The sequence below is a fragment of the Macrobrachium nipponense genome, chromosome 22 (assembly GCF_015104395.2).
Source record: "Macrobrachium nipponense isolate FS-2020 chromosome 22, ASM1510439v2, whole genome shotgun sequence".
NCBI lineage: Eukaryota > Metazoa > Arthropoda > Malacostraca > Decapoda > Palaemonidae > Macrobrachium > Macrobrachium nipponense.
The window spans coordinates 12,925,428-12,930,427 of NC_087213.1; the positions used below are offsets into that span (position 1 = coordinate 12,925,428).

The 5,000-nt window shown below is 35.3% G+C and overlaps 1 protein-coding gene across 20 annotated transcripts in view; it reads left to right on the forward strand.

The window, feature by feature from the left end:
• The window catches only part of LOC135198501 (tyrosine-protein kinase SRK2-like), a 375,373-nt gene that overhangs the window by 152,155 nt on the left and 218,218 nt on the right, over positions 1-5,000 (forward strand). The gene's annotated exons all lie outside the window — the stretch shown is intronic.

Here is a 5,000-nt window from a genome sequence, read left to right on the forward strand (position 1 = left end):
CCTTGTCTAAGGTCCTCAGGAATTCGGCATCCTTGGCGAAAGTCCTTAGGAGTGTGGCATCCTAGACAAAAGTCCTTTGAAGCATAGCAACTTAGCGAAAGTTCTTAGAAGCATAGCATCCTTAGGGAAAGTCCTTAGGAACATAGCATCCTTGGCGAAAGTTCTTGGAAGCATAGCAGCCTGGGGAAAATCCTTAGGAACATAGCATCCTTGGCGAAATTTCTTAGAAGCATAGCAGCCTGGGGAAAGTCCTTAGGAACATAGCATCCTTGGCGAAAGTTCTTGGAAGCATAGCAGCGTTGGGGAAAGTCCTTAGGAACATAGCATCCTTGGCGAAAGTTCTTGGAAGCATAGCATCCTTGCCTTGGTCCACCAGTCTTGTTTTCGAAATTTATTACTTGACGGAAAGAAAAAGAGAAATGATAGCCAAGTTTCAACATAGTCACTTGACATCTTTTCATGCAAAGTCGATACGCATTTGCACATTCAGTTTTGCAAACTGTACTTATGTACGGATTATTACAAAATCGTGAAGTGTTGCAGAGCTCTGCTCCACGGCAACTTATATTTTGGTATTGCAATATTTTCAGAGGTTTTTTTATATATATATATATAGTTGACAATTACTTTGATTACATATTAAGGATTTTACTCTGTCAGTGTGTAATGGAAGTTCATGGTTTGCTCTCTCTCTCTCTCTCTCTCTCTCTCTCGTTTCTTAGGCGTGTCCCTTATGCATAGGTATGTTATGTATAATTCACACACCCACTACTATATATATATATATATATATATATATATATATAAAGTTAAAAAGGCTCCTAAAATACTAAACTAATAATTTGCTTACGAGCTTTTTCAACTTCATATAAAACACACACACATTATATATATATATAGTATATATATATAATATATATATATATATATATATATATATATATATATATATAGTGTGTGAGTAAGAAGAGTTATTTTAACATCTTGATACACCGCAACCAAACGTAGCTTTCAGGTTCGCGCTGAAGCCAAGGTAATCCTGCCACAGGAGGAGATTTCCCGCCCTCCCCCACTGCAACTTCACTATGACAATGTGTGTTAATAAAATCCTTTTGACAGGAAGCAAATGTCTTCTCTCTCTCTCTCTCTCTCTCTCCCCCCTTCCCATGAAGGCGGAGAGAAAAACGAAAGGAAAACAACATATGAAAAGGTGTTATGTGGATTGAGCGAACAAACACCAACCCTTAACCTTTCGTGTATTGATCGGATTGTTTATTGGTGTCCACCAATTTTGCCCATGAGGCCTTGTCACTGGGAAGTAGCTCTCTCTCTCTCAAGTTTGCTGAAGTTGTCGACTTCTTTTCGAAACAAGAACAACAGATTCTCCAGATGTTGCTTGTAGTAAGTTTTGTGTTGCTATTCCTATATATATATATATATATATGTTTTCATCTGAAATTTTAGAAAATCTGTTGCTACTAGGTTTTCCTCTATGCCATTTCTTGTCGTTTCTTTCCGATTAGTATATTTACTTCTGTTGATAACCTTTGTGTTCCGTTCATCTGTTACGTTTGTTCCGTTCGGAACTAATGCGCCTGAGTCATACTATGGTTTCTTTTATATTGTGTATATAATATATATATATATTATATATATATAATATATTATATATATATAGTATTATATGCGTATATGTCGTGTGTTGTGTGTGAAAATTCTCAGTTTCACTTGCCGCAATTGTACATTGAGTATCAGTTCATGGTGAGCCATTACGCGTGACTTCTTGGTACGGTTAGTGACAGGCATATATTTAGTTTTTTAATGTTTATTTTTTAAAGTTTATTTCTGTACATAATTAAGTATATATATATATATAATATATATATATATATATATATATATATATATATTTATATATATATATATTATTATATATACACTTATACATACATAATTCAAATTTATATATATATACACACGTATATATACACTGTGTATGTGTATTATACAATAAGTGTGTATGTGTATTATGAAATAACAGTTTAGTATACCTGTGGAGGTGTTTTGATGATTTGCTTGACCATTTGTGCCTCCTATATATTAAAAAAGAAGAATTTATTGGGTCCTTTGAAGTAGATGTTTCCCTTTTTATTGGACTCATTAAAAAAAAAAATCTAGGTTAATGGCTTTCTTGAAAATTCCTCGTGTGCCAGCACGGGCTCTTGTTTGTAAGAGCAGCCCGAAAGTGTTGTTGTTTGTCAGGGAGCAAGTTAAGAGGATTAGGATGATGATGTTTTCAAAATATCTGTCGCTCTCTTGCGGTTGGGATATGATTTGTTTGTCGTTGGTTAGAACCTTCTTAGTCCTCCTGGTTAAACCACGAAATAGAAATTTTATTGTTTATTGCGAATCGATCATCATTGAATGTTGAACATCGGCCTCTCTCTCTCTCTCTCTCTCTCTCTCTCTCTCTCTCTCTCTCTCTCTCTCTCTCTCTCTCTCTCTCCAATATTAGTTTAATGGTATATTTTCTCTGATTCTCTCTGAAGACAAATTCTGTGAGAAGTAGTGGCATCATTTGCTGTGACTAATTTCTCCTTGATGTTTTGTCTGTATCCATTTAGCTTCCTTTCCCCTTCAGTTATACTTCTTAGGGACGGAGATAGATTGCATGTATTATCTTCAGTTTAAAAACTCCCTTCGTGGTCGGTTCCGTTAAGTCTCTCCTATATATCCTGTTCCAGCCTTGAAAAGTCACAAGTTCGAATTCTGGGTTTAGTGTAGAAGCACTTAACACCATCATTCTCTTTTTGGGTTGGAAACTTTTTCCATATTAAATATGTTGGGAAATAACACCCCTCCCCCTCCCCTAATTCTCTCTCTCTCTCTCTCTCTCTCTCTCTCTACACGTCTCCTTCTAGTAAGATTCAAGTAACCTGCACTATGAAAAGAAATCCCGTCTTCATGGCAAAATTGGTGAGATCGTACCACGTCAGCTGCGGTTTATCCTTCTTCGCTCCCATATACTTGTGTTCATGGCTGGCGCTATATAATCTCCATTAGTCTTGCTTAAAGTCAAGCGGAAAAATAACAAAGCGTTGCCAACGTTTCTCGCTAGTGTGTGTGTGTGTGTGGTGCGTGCTTGTGTGTGTGTGTGTTTGAATTTACGAAACCCTTTCTTGCCCACGGAACGTTTTCTTCACTCTTGACAAATATTTTGGGTTTTACCTAGTTTCAGTTTTTCTTTCTTCATCCGTTTAGTTGAACGTAGCTTTGTTATATTCTGGTGTAAAATGATTCTCTCTCTCTCTCTCTCTCTCTCTCTCTCTCTCTCTCTCCTCTCTCTCTCTCTCTCTCTCTCTCTCTCTCTCTCTCTCTCTCTCAGCTGGTATAGATAGTAGTATCTTGGTACTTCTCCTGTATCTAGTTGGGAAGGGAGGCTAAAATCCATCAAATAGAGAGCTATTATTTTCATGAATGTTCCAGGGTATTAAATATGTGGTGAGACTAATTGTTTACATATAAATTTTAATATGTTCACATGTTTATATATTTGTTTCTTTTAATTTCCTTTTGCAGTCTTCATTAATCTTTTTTTATGATTATGGTAATTAGGATTATATATTTTTTTTAATTAATTAGGATTATAATTTTTTTTTATTTTCACTATTGTATGTATATATGCATGTATAAATATATTATATATATATATATATATATATATAATATCTATATATATATATATATATATATATATATATACTATAATATATATACATGTATATCTAATAAAAGGAGCCCATAAAAAACACCAAAATGTAGAGAGAAAGTACTATATTTCAGAGACTGCTGTCTCTCTCTTCAGGTATATGAATGAGAAAGTTTACAGAAAGGTGGTATTTATATCAAAGAGATTCGTCCACAAGTAAGCCAATTTAGGTCACCCCCGCTGATAATCTTCCTTTAATCTTCTTAAGCGTTGGTTGAATGAACACTGCGTCGACGATGTCCGATGTCCCAATTCCTTTGAGATGTTCATTACCTGCTTCTCTTTTATTAAGGCCGATTCCATCATTTGACTCTTGTACCGGCAGTTGCTGCTATAAATTACACGTGACATATTCCAGTTTATTCTATGGTTATGTTCATTTATTTATGGTTTGAAAATAGCCGAGTTCTGTTGTCCATACCTAACTGACCCGTTTGTGTTGTATTAATCTCTGGGGAAGTGATTTACCTGTAAATCCGATGTAAGATTGGTCACAGTCCTGGCATGGGATCTCATATACCCCAGAGTCTTTGGGCGATGTCTTTTGTTGGACGTTAATCAGGGATTTGGCTAAGGTATTTGGGTAGGTAAATGCAAAGGGGTTTTGGAATTTCCCAAGGGTGTGAGTTACTCTCTTAATCGTCTCCAGGTGGGAATTTTTATTTTATTGTTGGGTGTGTCCTCTGTCTTGTCTTTAGGGGGTCGGTAGAAAATTACGTTTGCTTTTTGAATTGCTTTCTCAATTATATGGTCAGGATACTTTAAAAGATGAAAGTTGCTTGCGAATTAGTTCAAACAAATTCTTTTTCCAGGAAATCTGGGGAACAAATTCGTAAGGCTCTTAAGAATAGGTTGCTAGCTAGACCTATCTTGATATTATTGTCATGATAGCTAAGTAGTGATATATGAAAGTGAGAACGTTGGTTTTCTGTATATGGTAAATTTGTTATTCTGTCGTGTGTCTGATTATTAAAACATCAAGAAAAGGAATTTTGTTGTCCTGTTTCCCATTCAACTTTAAATTTGATGCTGGGCACTAATGCGTTTAATTTTGAGAGGAATTCATTAAAATTACCCCACTTATTATCCCAAAATGTTAGTATGTCATCCACGTATCTCATCCACAGCATGTTTTTGGGTTTTATTGCATTTATTACTGTAGTTTCAAAGTATTCCATGTACAGATTGGCTAAAATAGGACTTAAAGGACTACCCATACTACACCGAATTT